Below are 15716 nucleotides of genomic sequence, written 5' to 3'. Positions count from 1 at the left end.
GTAGTTTGAAACCAATTCTGGTTATCGCTTCTCGGCCTTTTGGCTAAGATCAAGTGTAGTATCTGTTCTTATCAGTTTAATATCTGATACGTCCCCTATCTGGGGACCATATATTAAATGGATTTTTAGAACAGGGAGATGGAAAAAGAGCTTGCTCTGTCCACTCCACGCATTGACCTGGTATTGCAGTATCTCCAGGACCGGTGCACCCCTTCTTTAATGCAGTTTCTAAAATCAGAAAGAATTGAATTCAATGTTTTTTGTTCATTTTCCTTGTTTGTCGGATTTTGGGATGGACTCTTTGGCTTTGCTTTTCTTCTCCTCATTGGATTTTTCATGTTCAAAGTTGCAGAAGCCAGATTACAAGCTCATTTTGGTTCAACTTCAGCAACTGTGCATTGCATTGCCATGTAATGTGATGCAATGCTATCTTTCTAGCTCTCCCTTTTTACTTCCTTTTGGATAAACAGACATATTAGGCAAGCATTTTGGAGCTTTCACCTAAATAACTACAGGTGGTGAGATAAGCTGCACAATATAATTGACCTTTCAGTATATTGTTGCACACACACCATCTATTTAGCAAATGCCCTTGTTATCAACAGCAGCCTTTTAAACTCACCTGAGCTAACAGGTATGTGCGCTGGTTACTCTGCTGCGCTTAAAATTTCTTTTTTGGTTTGCTACAATGCCTTTTCTGAAACGTTGTCTCCTTCTGCTGGAACACTGACTTCTTTCATTTAATGCCTGCAGACTATAAAAGAGAACCCAACCCAAAAAGTTTGGTTGATTAGTCTGTGGCATTCTGTTAAACTGTTGCTTATGGCGGTCTCTGTGAGCTTCTCAGCGACATTCAGCCAGCCAGGTATCCTGCCTGCAGTAGATGGAATGTGGCAATGGAACGCTGGCTGCGCGTGTCATAATAGGCTCTGAGCCTTTATATACCTGTGCACAGCAGCAGCCACCTTCAGTCTGCTGCTGGACAGCCAGCAGCAGCAGCAGGAGAGGTATGTAATCAGGAGCCCTCCTGCTAAGGGTAGACAGCTGCTCGTTCCACCCCACCCCCCGCCTTAATTGGTTCTCCTCCCTTCCAACGGTGTTGAGGCGGGTGGGAACAGCAGGGGGTGAAGGTGCTGTGTTTAAAGAGGTGGAGTTATGCAGATCTAAAACGCGTGGATTGCAGCAGCAGCAAGCCGAAAAGTGCAGGCATGTAAGGGATCTAGAGGTTGACAACATGTCTTCTTAACGGGAGTCCAGGAGCTCATCTCCACAAATGGACTTTTCAGGATCCTTGGGTGGCTCCGTAGTTTGAAACCAATTCTGGTTATCGCTTCTCGGCCTTTTGGCTAAGATCAAGTGTAGTATCTGTTCTTATCAGTTTAATATCTGATACGTCCCCTATCTGGGGACCATATATTAAATGGATTTTTAGAACAGGGAGATGGAAAAAGAGCTTGCTCTGTCCACTCCACGCATTGACCTGGTATTGCAGTATCTCCAGGACCGGTGCACCCCTTCTTTAATGCAGTTTCTAAAATCAGAAAGAATTGAATTCAATGTTTTTTGTTCATTTTGCTTGTTTGTCGGATTTTAGGATGGACTCTTTGGCTTTGCTTTTCTTCTCCTCATTGGATTTTTCATGTTCAAAGTTGCAGAAGCCAGATTACAAGCTCATTTTGGTTCAACTTCAGCAACTGTGCATTGCATTGCCATGTAATGTGATGCAATGCTATCTTTCTAGCTCTCCCTTTTTACTTCCTTTTGGATAAACAGACATATTAGGCAAGCATTTTGGAGCTTTCACCTAAATAACTACAGGTGGTGAGATAAGCTGCACAATATAATTGACCTTTCAGTATATTGTTGCACACACACCATCTATTTAGCAAATGCCCTTGTTATCAACAGCAGCCTTTTAAACTCACCTGAGCTAACAGGTATGTGCGCTGGTTACTCTGCTGCGCTTAAAATTTCTTTTTTGGTTTGCTACAATGCCTTTTCTGAAACGTTGTCTCCTTCTGCTGGAACACTGACTTCTTTCATTTAATGCCTGCAGACTATAAAAGAGAACCCAACCCAAAAAGTTTGGTTGACTAGTCTGTGGCATTCTGTTAAACTGTTGCTTATGGCGGTCTCTGTGAGCTTCTCAGCGACATTCAGCCAGCCAGGTATCCTGCCTGCAGTAGATGGAATGTGGCAATGGAACGCTGGCTGCGCGTGTCATAATAGGCTCTGAGCCTTTATATACCTGTGCACAGCAGCAGCCACCTTCAGTCTGCTGCTGGACAGCCAGCAGCAGCAGCAGCAGGAGAGGTATGTAATCAGGAGCCCTCCTGCTAAGGGTAGACAGCTGCTCGTTCCACCCCACCCCCCGCCTTAATTGGTTCTCCTCCCTTCCAACGGTGTTGAGGCGGGTGGGAACAGCAGGGGGTGAAGGTGCTGTGTTTAAAGAGGTGGAGTTATGCAGATCTAAAACGCGTGGATTGCAGCAGCAGCAAGCCGAAAAGTGCAGGCATGTAAGGGATCTAGAGGTTGACAACATGTCTTCTTAACGGGAGTCCAGGAGCTCATCTCCACAAATGGACTTTTCAGGATCCTTGGGTGGCTCCGTAGTTTGAAACCAATTCTGGTTATCGCTTCTCGGCCTTTTGGCTAAGATCAAGTGTAGTATCTGTTCTTATCAGTTTAATATCTGATACGTCCCCTATCTGGGGACCATATATTAAATGGATTTTTAGAACAGGGAGATGGAAAAAGAGCTTGCTCTGTCCACTCCACGCATTGACCTGGTATTGCAGTATCTCCAGGACCGGTGCACCCCTTCTTTAATGCAGTTTCTAAAATCAGAAAGAATTGAATTCAATGTTTTTTGTTCATTTTGCTTGTTTGTCGGATTTTGGGATGGACTCTTTGGCTTTGCTTTTCTTCTCCTCATTGGATTTTTCATGTTCAAAGTTGCAGAAGCCAGATTACAAGCTCATTTTGGTTCAACTTCAGCAACTGTGCATTGCATTGCCATGTAATGTGATGCAATGCTATCTTTCTAGCTCTCCCTTTTTACTTCCTTTTGGATAAACAGACATATTAGGCAAGCATTTTGGAGCTTTCACCTAAATAACTACAGGTGGTGAGATAAGCTGCACAATATAATTGACCTTTCAGTATATTGTTGCACACACACCATCTATTTAGCAAATGCCCTTGTTATCAACAGCAGCCTTTTAAACTCACCTGAGCTAACAGGTATGTGCGCTGGTTACTCTGCTGCGCTTAAAATTTCTTTTTTGGTTTGCTACAATGCCTTTTCTGAAACGTTGTCTCCTTCAGCTGGAACACTGACTTCTTTCATTTAATGCCTGCAGACTATAAAAGAGAACCCAACCCAAAAAGTTTGGTTGATTAGTCTGTGGCATTCTGTTAAACTGTTGCTTATGGCGGTCTCTGTGAGCTTCTCAGCGACATTCAGCCAGCCAGGTATCCTGCCTGCAGTAGATGGAATGTGGCAATGGAACGCTGGCTGCGCGTGTCATAATAGGCTCTGAGCCTTTATATACCTGTGCACAGCAGCAGCCACCTTCAGTCTGCTGCTGGACAGCCAGCAGCAGCAGCAGCAGGAGAGGTATGTAATCAGGAGCCCTTCTGCTAAGGGTAGACAGCTGCTCGTTCCACCCCACCCCCCGCCTTAATTCGTTCTCCTCCCTTCCAACGGTGTTGAGGCGGGTGGGAACAGCAGGGGGTGAAGGTGCTGTGTTTAAAGAGGTGGAGTTATGCAGATATAAAACGCGTGGATTGCAGCAGCAGCAAGCCGAAAAGTGCAGGCATGTAAGGGATCTAGAGGTTGACAACATGTCTTCTTAACGGGAGTCCAGGAGCTCATCTCCACAAATGGACTTTTCAGGATCCTTGGGTGGCTCCGTAGTTTGAAACCAATTCTGGTTATCGCTTCTCGGCCTTTTGGCTAAGATCAAGTGTAGTATCTGTTCTTATCAGTTTAATATCTGATACGTCCCCTATCTGGGGACCATATATTAAATGGATTTTTAGAACAGGGAGATGGAAAAAGAGCTTGCTCTGTCCACTCCACGCATTGACCTGGTATTGCAGTATCTCCAGGACCGGTGCACCCCTTCTTTAATGCAGTTTCTAAAATCAGAAAGAATTGAATTCAATGTTTTTTGTTCATTTTGCTTGTTTGTCGGATTTTGGGATGGACTCTTTGGCTTTGCTTTTCTTCTCCTCATTGGATTTTTCATGTTCAAAGTTGCAGAAGCCAGATTACAAGCTCATTTTGGTTCAACTTCAGCAACTGTGCATTGCATTGCCATGTAATGTGATGCAATGCTATCTTTCTAGCTCTCCCTTTTTACTTCCTTTTGGATAAACAGACATATTAGGCAAGCATTTTGGAGCTTTCACCTAAATAACTACAGGTGGTGAGATAAGCTGCACAATATAATTGACCTTTCAGTATATTGTTGCACACACACCATCTATTTAGCAAATGCCCTTGTTATCAACAGCAGCCTTTTAAACTCACCTGAGCTAACAGGTATGTGCGCTGGTTACTCTGCTGCGCTTAAAATTTCTTTTTTGGTTTGCTACAATGCCTTTTCTGAAACGTTGTCTCCTTCTGCTGGAACACTGACTTCTTTCATTTAATGCCTGCAGACTATAAAAGAGAACCCAACCCAAATAGTTTGGTTGATTAGTCTGTGGCATTCTGTTAAACTGTTGCTTATGGCGGTCTCTGTGAGCTTCTCAGCGACATTCAGCCAGCCAGGTATCCTGCCTGCAGTAGATGGAATGTGGCAATGGAACGCTGGCTGCGCGTGTCATAATAGGCTCTGAGCCTTTATATACCTGTGCACAGCAGCAGCCACCTTCAGTCTGCTGCTGGACAGCCAGCAGCAGCAGCAGCAGGAGAGGTATGTAATCAGGAGCCCTCCTGCTAAGGGTAGACAGCTGCTCGTTCCACCCCACCCCCCGCCTTAATTGGTTCTCCTCCCTTCCAACGGTGTTGAGGCGGGTGGGAACAGCAGGGGGTGAAGGTGCTGTGTTTAAAGAGGTGGAGTTATGCAGATCTAAAACGCGTGGATTGCAGCAGCAGCAAGCCGAAAAGTGCAGGCATGTAAGGGATCTAGAGGTTGACAACATGTCTTCTTAACGGGAGTCCAGGAGCTCATCTCCACAAATGGACTTTTCAGGATCCTTGGGTGGCTCCGTAGTTTGAAACCAATTCTGGTTATCGCTTCTCGGCCTTTTGGCTAAGATCAAGTGTAGTATCTGTTCTTATCAGTTTAATATCTGATACGTCCCCTATCTGGGGACCATATATTAAATGGATTTTTAGAACAGGGAGATGGAAAAAGAGCTTGCTCTGTCCACTCCACGCATTGACCTGGTATTGCAGTATCTCCAGGACCGGTGCACCCCTTCTTTAATGCAGTTTCTAAAATCAGAAAGAATTGAATTCAATGTTTTTTGTTCATTTTGCTTGTTTGTCGGATTTTGGGATGGACTCTTTGGCTTTGCTTTTCTTCTCCTCATTGGATTTTTCATGTTCAAAGTTGCAGAAGCCAGATTACAAGCTCATTTTGGTTCAACTTCAGCAACTGTGCATTGCATTGCCATGTAATGTGATGCAATGCTATCTTTCTAGCTCTCCCTTTTTACTTCCTTTTGGATAAACAGACATATTAGGCAAGCATTTTGGAGCTTTCACCTAAATAACTACAGGTGGTGAGATAAGCTGCACAATATAATTGACCTTTCAGTATATTGTTGCACACACACCATCTATTTAGCAAATGCCCTTGTTATCAACAGCAGCCTTTTAAACTCACCTGAGCTAACAGGTATGTGCGCTGGTTACTCTGCTGCGCTTAAAATTTCTTTTTTGGTTTGCTACAATGCCTTTTCTGAAACGTTGTCTCCTTCTGCTGGAACACTGACTTCTTTCATTTAATGCCTGCAGACTATAAAAGAGAACCCAACCCAAAAAGTTTGGTTGATTAGTCTGTGGCATTCTGTTAAACTGTTGCTTATGGCGGTCTCTGTGAGCTTCTCAGCGACATTCAGCCAGCCAGGTATCCTGCCTGCAGTAGATGGAATGTGGCAATGGAACGCTGGCTGCGCGTGTCATAATAGGCTCTGAGCCTTTATATACCTGTGCACAGCAGCAGCCACCTTCAGTCTGCTGCTGGACAGCCAGCAGCAGCAGCAGCAGGAGAGGTATGTAATCAGGAGCCCTCCTGCTAAGGGTAGACAGCTGCTCGTTCCACCCCACCCCCCGCCTTAATTGGTTCTCCTCCCTTCCAACGGTGTTGAGGCGGGTGGGAACAGCAGGGGGTGAAGGTGCTGTGTTTAAAGAGGTGGAGTTATGCAGATCTAAAACGCGTGGATTGCAGCAGCAGCAAGCCGAAAAGTGCAGGCATGTAAGGGATCTAGAGGTTGACAACATGTCTTCTTAACGGGAGTCCAGGAGCTCATCTCCACAAATGGACTTTTCAGGATCCTTGGGTGGCTCCGTAGTTTGAAACCAATTCTGGTTATCGCTTCTCGGCCTTTTGGCTAAGATCAAGTGTAGTATCTGTTCTTATCAGTTTAATATCTGATACGTCCCCTATCTGGGGACCATATATTAAATGGATTTTTAGAACAGGGAGATGGAAAAAGAGCTTGCTCTGTCCACTCCACGCATTGACCTGGTATTGCAGTATCTCCAGGACCGGTGCACCCCTTCTTTAATGCAGTTTCTAAAATCAGAAAGAATTGAATTCAATGTTTTTTGTTCATTTTGCTTGTTTGTCGGATTTTGGGATGGACTCTTTGGCTTTGCTTTTCTTCTCCTCATTGGATTTTTCATGTTCAAAGTTGCAGAAGCCAGATTACAAGCTCATTTTGGTTCAACTTCAGCAACTGTGCATTGCATTGCCATGTAATGTGATGCAATGCTATCTCTCTAGCTCTCCCTTTTTACTTCCTTTTGGATAAACAGACATATTAGGCAAGCATTTTGGAGCTTTCACCTAAATAACTACAGGTGGTGAGATAAGCTGCACAATATAATTGACCTTTCAGTATATTGTTGCACACACACCATCTATTTAGCAAATGCCCTTGTTATCAACAGCAGCCTTTTAAACTCACCTGAGCTAACAGGTATGTGCGCTGGTTACTCTGCTGCGCTTAAAATTTCTTTTTTGGTTTGCTACAATGCCTTTTCTGAAACGTTGTCTCCTTCTGCTGGAACACTGACTTCTTTCATTTAATGCCTGCAGACTATAAAAGAGAACCCAACCCAAAAAGTTTGGTTGATTAGTCTGTGGCATTCTGTTAAACTGTTGCTTATGGCGGTCTCTGTGAGCTTCTCAGCGACATTCAGCCAGCCAGGTATCCTGCCTGCAGTAGATGGAATGTGGCAATGGAACGCTGGCTGCGCGTGTCATAATAGGCTCTGAGCCTTTATATACCTGTGCACAGCAGCAGCCACCTTCAGTCTGCTGCTGGACAGCCAGCAGCAGCAGCAGGAGAGGTATGTAATCAGGAGCCCTCCTGCTAAGGGTAGACAGCTGCTCGTTCCACCCCACCCCCCGCCTTAATTGGTTCTCCTCCCTTCCAACGGTGTTGAGGCGGGTGGGAACAGCAGGGGGTGAAGGTGCTGTGTTTAAAGAGGTGGAGTTATGCAGATCTAAAACGCGTGGATTGCAGCAGCAGCAAGCCGAAAAGTGCAGGCATGTAAGGGATCTAGAGGTTGACAACATGTCTTCTTAACGGGAGTCCAGGAGCTCATCTCCACAAATGGACTTTTCAGGATCCTTGGGTGGCTCCGTAGTTTGAAACCAATTCTGGTTATCGCTTCTCGGCCTTTTGGCTGATATCAGGTGCAGTGATCTAACGGTTGCTGCCTTGGTCTTGGCTGAGAGGTGCCCGGGGTACCCGGCTCCTTGGCCTGGGGGGATCGTCTCACCTTTTGGTGGGACTTCACCCCCCTGCTGCTATTAGGGAGCTGGCTTAGTCCCCGGGCAACAAGTTGCGATCCCCAGGCGAAAGGCCGAGCCCGTGGTGACGGTAAGCCTTTGCCACTTTGGTGAGATGCCTTGTTCATTTCAATTTTCCACTGGCTCCGGCCAGATCAGGAACTCGGTGCGTATCGAGGTTCCAGCAAACCACGTCGGATATGACAACCCCCGTGAGTTCTATGTACAGATTTTGAGAGATCTGTTGAACGTGAAAGATCATGATGTTTACTGCCTGCAGGAGAAGGGGCAGAGTACATATATTCTCACGTTCTCGACCAAGGTTGCCTGCCAGCACTTTTACGAATGCGTTAAGGGCCACCGTAACAGCAAGCTGTTGGACGGAGTGATTTTTACGGGTCTCTATGGCGGAGTTGACGTTCCCCTTGTGGTATACATGTTTAACCCCCATGTGTCCACAGATGATATTGAGCTTTTTCTGAGCAGATATTGTACATCTGTCAGATTTACGGGGAACGTCAAAGGTCGGAGTGGTTTCTGGAATGGGAAACGACGCTTTATGGTACGCTTCAGACTTGACCCTGGGGGTGTAGAAGGCCTTATGCACCCCCCCTCCACAGTGGTGCTGGGAAGAGACCATGGCTACCTCTTCTATGATGGACAACCATTCAGGTGTCGTAGGTGTGGTGACCTTGGTCACATACAGAGCGATTGTAAGAACGAGCGGATGAGTCAGTGCCACAACTGTGGACAATGGGGTCATGCCTCAAAGGACTGTAAGAACAGTAAGACCTGCAGTGGGTGCAGAATGTCTACTCACCTGTTCAGTAATTGTCCGATGCGGACAAGGTCTCGTGGTGGCTCTCGGGCGCCTGCGGCTAGTTCCGCAGGAGTTCCTGCTGATGCCAGCAGGGTCAGCCCGGGTGACCCCAGAAAAAGCTTTGTGGACCTTACTAAAGGTCAAAAACAGTCTGACTCAGTCGATGCTCTGTCGGTACCTTTGCGGAAAAACCCGGCCTCTGTAGCCGAGGTCACGCCTTTGCCTACTCCTGCAGGGGTCCAGGTTTCACCTGGTGGGGAGATGGCACCTTCTCAGAGCGGAAATGAGAGGGAACCAAAAAAGAGGCGAAAATCTGGAGCTGTTGGTACGAATCCAGATGTCCATCCAGATACCCCTGCTGATGCCAGCACAGATGTTGGACCAGATGTCTGCCCTGATGCCAGTCCAGACGGATGCCCTGATGCCAATCCAGATGGATGCCCTGATGCCAATCCAGACGGATGCCCTGATGCCAATCCAGATGGATGTCCTGATGCCAACCCAGATGGATGCCCTGATGCCAGTCCAGATGGATGTCCTGATGCCAGTCCAGATGGATGTCCTGGAACCATTCCTGATGGATGTCCTGTTGCCTGCCTGGATGATAGAGGTCGTGCAGTGGTTGGTGAACCTGTTGCTGGTCCTGATGGTCATCCTGCTCCGGAGATGATGTCCCTTGGTGCTCCTGGAGGGTCTGCGGGTATTCCACCTGCTGCAGTGCCTGGTGAGGATCGGGTGGATTCGGAGGATCGGATGGATCTCAGCGCCAGTGGTAAGAGAAGTCGTGAAGAGGCGCAGGAGGAGCATAACCTGCCTCAGATGTCCCGTAAAGTCTTTCTATCTAGTGCTGCAAAAATTCTCAGCCCAGAGGGGACTAACTTAATTGAGGATTTCACGGACTCAGATGAAACGGACAGTTTACGAACTGTGTCATCCCTTCCTTCACCTTCTCTGTCACAAATTATTGATTCAGATTCAGAGTATAATGAATCAATAAAAAACACCTAACATGGCAGAAATCCGTGTTGCCTCACTAAATGTGAGAAGCCTAAAGAGCCCTGTTAGACGGGCTGCTTTGTTTGCTTGGTTAATGACTCTGAACTTTGACATTTTTTTCCTGCAAGAATGCGGTATTGATCACGATTTGTCATACCCCAACTTAAAAATGGACTGGTCAGCAGGACCCTCTATTTGGTCAGGGTCCAATGAAAATAAAGCTGCCGGGGTTGGGATTTTATTCAAATGTCAAAATGTTAATGTTTTATCCATCACTGAAATAGTTCCAGGTCGTGCCTTATCAACTCATGTTATTTTAAATGGTTTTACCTGTCGTCTTATTAATGTTTATGCATCCCCAGAGAAAAATGAGCGTGCTTCCCTTTTTAATGTCATCCCTTTGTTTTTATCAGGTCCGTCCCCTGTGATAGTGGGAGGGGATTTTAACTGTGTCATGTTGGGGGAGGGGAGGAGTGGAGGTGATACTAATGGAAGAACAGACAAAACATCCAGTCTGTTAAAACATTTGACAACGGACCTCAAATTATTAGATGCTTGGAGAAAGTCCTACCCTACTGACCCTGGGCATACATGGAGGGGTAGAGGGATGTCATCTCGTATTGATTTTATTTTTTCCTCTTCTGATGTTTTTAAACCTAAGAATGCTGGTCTAATAGAAAATATTTTTTCTGATCATGTATTACTATACAATGTATTGCAAACTCCACAGGAAGCAAAAGTTGGAAAAGGTATGTGGAAATTGAATGTGCTCTTATTAGAAGACGAACTGGTAAGGGCGGAGTTTTATGCAAAGTATGAGAGTTGGAGAAGACGGAAACACCCAAATCAGAGTATGTTGGGGTGGTGGGAGTGTGTTAAAACCCGTATTAAAGAATTTTTTATTAAAATTGGTAAAAGGAAGGCACGTGAAAAAAGGAAATGTTTTAAAGATTTTAATGTCAGGATGCAAACTCTCCTTAAGCTTAAGGGGTGGGGAGTACCTGGTGTGGATGATGAGATTGCCAAGATCCAGACAGAAATCCAAAAATTCCTGGAACAAAAGGGTAAAGAAATTATATTTAATACCCGTGTGAAATATTTGGAAGAGGGTGAGACCTGCTCAAGGTTTTTCTTTAAAAAAATGAGTGACAAAAAACAAGTGATTACTGAGCTAGAAGGACAATCTTCCACTGAGGGCATTTTAGAGCATACTGCTAATTTTTATAGAGATCTTTTTAGTATTAAAAATGTTGATGAACCTGCTTTTACAGAGAATCTTAATGTTTTATCCCAGTTTTTAAATAAAGATGACCAGATTTTTTTAGCTAAAGAACTTTTACCCAGTGAAATTGAAGAGACCCTTAAGAGTTTTAATAAAGGTAAGGCTCCTGGATCAGATGGCCTTCCTATTGAATTTTATCTTTGCTTTTGGGATCTAATTAAGGAGGATTTTATACAAGTAGTTTGTGAAGCCTCTAAGGCTGATTTATTACCATATTCATGGCGTAAAAGTATGATTACATTAATTTTTAAGAAAGGTGATAAATCAAAGTTGGAGAATTGGAGGCCTATTTCACTATTAAATACAGACTACAAGATTTTAGCTAAAGTTGTTGCTGGTCGTCTTAAAGCAGTTATTAAAAATGTAATTCATCCAGATCAGGTGTGTGGTGTCCCCGGGAGATCAATCTGGGAGCATCTAAACCTAATTCGTGATCTTATCTGGTTTCAAAAAGATAGAAAACAGCCACTAGCTATTTTATCTTTGGATTTTATGAAAGCGTTTGATAGGGTCTCCCACTTTTATCTTTTTAAAGTTATGGGAAAGATGGGGTTCCCTGATTCTTTTATTCAGAAAATTGCGCTTTTATACAAACAGTCATCTGCCCGGATTTTAGTCAATGGTTTTTTAACTAGAGAGGTGGAGCTTCTTTCCGGTGTTAAACAAGGTTGCCCCATGTCCCCACTTTTATTTGTCTGCTCCATTGAGCCACTGTTGTGCCTGCTGCGTCGGGACAAGGTGGTTAGGGGCATTTTTATTCCGGGTGGGGGTGGACAACAAGTTAAAGCCATTGGATATATGGATGACATATCTGTATATGGCACTAGCTCAGCATCTATTAACAGAGCAATTCTAATTACTGAAATTTTTAGTGCTGGGTCTGGGTTTAAGTTGAATATAAATAAATGTGACTGTATGATTATGGGTCAATGGGAGTCAGATCCGCCTAGGGTTCCCACACAAACAGTAGGAATCAAGATCCTGGGTGTCTTGTTTAATCCTGCTAATGATGGTATTGAAAACTGGGATTTGGTTTTGAATAAATTAAATCAGAAGATCTCTTTATGGCAAACTCGAAAACTAACAATGGAGGGCAAGATTCTTGTAATTAAAATGGTTTTGCTTCCTATCATTTTGTATGCCGCTATGGTTTTTCCCCCTAATTCTCTGTATCTTAAAAGACTTATGAAGCCCATGTTTTATTTTCTGTGGGGATCCAAAATGGAGAAATTGAGGAGGGAGGTGGTATGTAAAAGCAAGAAAAATGGGGGTAAAGGGTTCCCTGATTTAAAATTGTTTTTATTTATCAAGTTTTTTGTATTTTGTTGCAAAAGCTTGAATAATGTTGGGGCTTTCTCTTGTTTTCTTAGATATACAACTGGGTTTCTTTTCCGAAAGTTGAACTTCAGTATGACTGTTAATTGTCCTTTTCTCTTATCTCCCCCTAAGCATTACAAGATCTTGGAGAAGGTCATTTCAGAATATGATCTGACCCAAGTTGATCGTCAGCTTTTATTTGATCAACGTAAGTTAACAGTTATTTGTAAGGGACATGAGGAGATGGAGGATGTGTCTAATTTTTCCATCTCCAGGTGCCGCCTGGTGTGGAACAACGTGGCCTGTCCTGCACTTAGCAACTCACAAAAGGATTTAGCTTGGCAGGTTGTTCACCAATGTCTCCCTACGAGAGCTTTTCAGCATCATAGGGGGCTGGTGGCTAGTGCTAGATGTCCCAGAGAAAGATGCGCCCCAAACGAGTCAGTGTTTCATTTACTGTGGGATTGCCCCTACGCACAAGAGCTATGGCAGACGGTGGGCACCCTCCTAAAATGGATATGTGGTATACAAACCCTTAATTGTGACATTATAATATATGGGATAATTAAATGCCCAACCATGAAACAAGCACGAGTCGCATGGCTTATAATAAACTGTTTAAAAGAAGCTTTATGGAAAGTGCGCAATATATTATTGTTTAAACGTGAATTTATTCCTGTCAAAGATTGTATTGGGCTTGCTCTTTGTGAAATGTTTACATACTACCTGAGAGATTGTAAAAAGATGGGAATCAATGAAGCAAAAAAGCTATGGTGTTTGCAAATTTGGAATATGTATTTATTTATGTAAATTATATGCAAAACTGTGTTTTATGCTTTTTATGCTTTTAAGTGCATTTTAATTCTGACTCTGTATTAGTTTTATGTCATATTTTATTCCAGTATTTGTGATTTGTTTCAAATATTGTATCGGATATGTTCTTTGTGAAAAGTTTTCATACTACCTGATTGTAAAAAGATAAAGTTAAAAAGCTATGGTGTTTGCATTTGACATATGTATTTATTTATGCAAATTATATGCAAAACTGTGTTTTATGCTTTTTATGCTTTTATGCGCTTTTTAAATCTGACCTTGTATTTGTTTTATGTCATATTTTATTCAAGTCTTTGTGATTTGTTTGTAATTTATGATGTATGTCTGATTTAAATAAAGCTTGTTTGAAAACGGATCTGTTCTTATCAGTTTAATATCTGATACGTCCCCTATCTGGGGACCATATATTAAATGGATTTTTAGAACAGGGAGATGGAAAAAGAGCTTGCTCTGTCCACTCCACGCATTGACCTGGTATTGCAGTATCTCCAGGACCGGTGCACCCCTTCTTTAATGCAGTTTCTAAAATCAGAAAGAATTGAATTCAATGTTTTTTGTTCATTTTGCTTGTTTGTCGGATTTTGGGATGGACTCTTTGGCTTTGCTTTTCTTCTCCTCATTGGATTTTTCATGTTCAAAGTTGCAGAAGCCAGATTACAAGCTCATTTTGGTTCAACTTCAGCAACTGTGCATTGCATTGCCATGTAATGTGATGCAATGCTATCTTTCTAGCTCTCCCTTTTTACTTCCTTTTGGATAAACAGACATATTAGGCAAGCATTTTGGAGCTTTCACCTAAATAACTACAGGTGGTGAGATAAGCTGCACAATATAATTGACCTTTCAGTATATTGTTGCACACACACCATCTATTTAGCAAATGCCCTTGTTATCAACAGCAGCCTTTTAAACTCACCTGAGCTAACAGGTATGTGCGCTGGTTACTCTGCTGCGCTTAAAATTTCTTTTTTGGTTTGCTACAATGCCTTTTCTGAAACGTTGTCTCCTTCTGCTGGAACACTGACTTCTTTCATTTAATGCCTGCAGACTATAAAAGAGAACCCAACCCAAAAAGTTTGGTTGATTAGTCTGTGGCATTCTGTTAAACTGTTGCTTATGGCGGTCTCTGTGAGCTTCTCAGCGACATTCAGCCAGCCAGGTATCCTGCCTGCAGTAGATGGAATGTGGCAATGGAACGCTGGCTGCGCGTGTCATAATAGGCTCTGAGCCTTTATATACCTGTGCACAGCAGCAGCCACCTTCAGTCTGCTGCTGGACAGCCAGCAGCAGCAGCAGCAGGAGAGGTATGTAATCAGGAGCCCTCCTGCTAAGGGTAGACAGCTGCTCGTTCCACCCCACCCCCCGCCTTAATTGGTTCTCCTCCCTTCCAACGGTGTTGAGGCGGGTGGGAACAGCAGGGGGTGAAGGTGCTGTGTTTAAAGAGGTGGAGTTATGCAGATCTAAAACGCGTGGATTGCAGCAGCAGCAAGCCGAAAAGTGCAGGCATGTAAGGGATCTAGAGGTTGACAACATGTCTTCTTAACGGGAGTCCAGGAGCTCATCTCCACAAATGGACTTTTCAGGATCCTTGGGTGGCTCCGTAGTTTGAAACCAATTCTGGTTATCGCTTCTCGGCCTTTTGGCTAAGATCAAGTGTAGTATCTGTTCTTATCAGTTTAATATCTGATACGTCCCCTATCTGGGGACCATATATTAAATGGATTTTTAGAACAGGGAGATGGAAAAAGAGCTTGCTCTGTCCACTCCACGCATTGACCTGGTATTGCAGTATCTCCAGGACCAGTGCACCCCTTCTTTAATGCAGTTTCTAAAATCAGAAAGAATTGAATTCAATGTTTTTTGTTCATTTTGCTTGTTTGTCGGATTTTGGGATGGACTCTTTGGCTTTGCTTTTCTTCTCCTCATTGGATTTTTCATGTTCAAAGTTGCAGAAGCCAGATTACAAGCTCATTTTGGTTCAACTTCAGCAACTGTGCATTGCATTGCCATGTAATGTGATGCAATGCTATCTTTCTAGCTCTCCCTTTTTACTTCCTTTTGGATAAACAGACATATTAGGCAAGCATTTTGGAGCTTTCACCTAAATAACTACAGGTGGTGAGATAAGCTGCACAATATAATTGACCTTTCAGTATATTGTTGCACACACACCATCTATTTAGCAAATGCCCTTGTTATCAACAGCAGCCTTTTAAACTCACCTGAGCTAACAGGTATGTGCGCTGGTTACTCTGCTGCGCTTAAAATTTCTTTTTTGGTTTGCTACAATGCCTTTTCTGAAACGTTGTCTCCTTCTGCTGGAACACTGACTTCTTTCATTTAATGCCTGCAGACTATAAAAGAGAACCCAACCCAAAAAGTTTGGTTGATTAGTCTGTGGCATTCTGTTAAACTGTTGCTTATGGTGGTCTCTGTGAGCTTCTCAGCGACATTCAGCCAGCCAGGTATCCTGCCTGCAGTAGATGGA

The 15716-nt window shown here is 43.7% G+C and overlaps 7 non-coding genes and 1 pseudogene across 7 annotated transcripts; all 8 read left to right on the top strand.

The window, feature by feature from the left end:
• Positions 1-23: 23 nt before the first annotated feature.
• Positions 24-214, top strand: LOC141212193 (U2 spliceosomal RNA). The gene has a single exon (XR_012282008.1). It is a non-coding gene; the product is annotated as a U2 spliceosomal RNA (small nuclear RNA).
• Positions 215-1326: 1112 nt separating this feature from the next.
• LOC141212192 (U2 spliceosomal RNA) lies at positions 1327-1517 on the top strand. The gene has a single exon (XR_012282007.1). It is a non-coding gene; the product is annotated as a U2 spliceosomal RNA (small nuclear RNA).
• A 1115-nt stretch (positions 1518-2632) lies between these two features.
• Positions 2633-2823, top strand: LOC141212191 (U2 spliceosomal RNA). The gene has a single exon (XR_012282006.1). It is a non-coding gene; the product is annotated as a U2 spliceosomal RNA (small nuclear RNA).
• A 1115-nt stretch (positions 2824-3938) lies between these two features.
• LOC141212190 (U2 spliceosomal RNA) lies at positions 3939-4129 on the top strand. The gene has a single exon (XR_012282005.1). It is a non-coding gene; the product is annotated as a U2 spliceosomal RNA (small nuclear RNA).
• A 1115-nt stretch (positions 4130-5244) lies between these two features.
• Positions 5245-5435, top strand: LOC141212188 (U2 spliceosomal RNA). Its single transcript, XR_012282003.1, has one exon. It is a non-coding gene; the product is annotated as a U2 spliceosomal RNA (small nuclear RNA).
• Positions 5436-6550: 1115 nt separating this feature from the next.
• On the top strand, positions 6551-6741 carry LOC141212187 (U2 spliceosomal RNA). Its single transcript, XR_012282002.1, has one exon. It is a non-coding gene; the product is annotated as a U2 spliceosomal RNA (small nuclear RNA).
• Positions 6742-13563: 6822 nt separating this feature from the next.
• Positions 13564-13736, top strand: LOC141211689 (U2 spliceosomal RNA; annotated as a pseudogene).
• Positions 13737-14851: 1115 nt separating this feature from the next.
• LOC141212172 (U2 spliceosomal RNA) lies at positions 14852-15042 on the top strand. Its single transcript, XR_012281987.1, has one exon. It is a non-coding gene; the product is annotated as a U2 spliceosomal RNA (small nuclear RNA).
• Positions 15043-15716: the final 674 nt, after the last annotated feature.

Source organism: Phyllobates terribilis, unplaced genomic scaffold (genome assembly GCF_046119375.1).
Source record: "Phyllobates terribilis strain yellow unplaced genomic scaffold, ASM4611937v1 Scaffold_170__1_contigs__length_4071412, whole genome shotgun sequence".
Classification (NCBI taxonomy): Eukaryota; Metazoa; Chordata; class Amphibia; order Anura; family Dendrobatidae; genus Phyllobates; species Phyllobates terribilis.
This window is presented reverse-complemented; position numbering and strand designations above follow the sequence as displayed.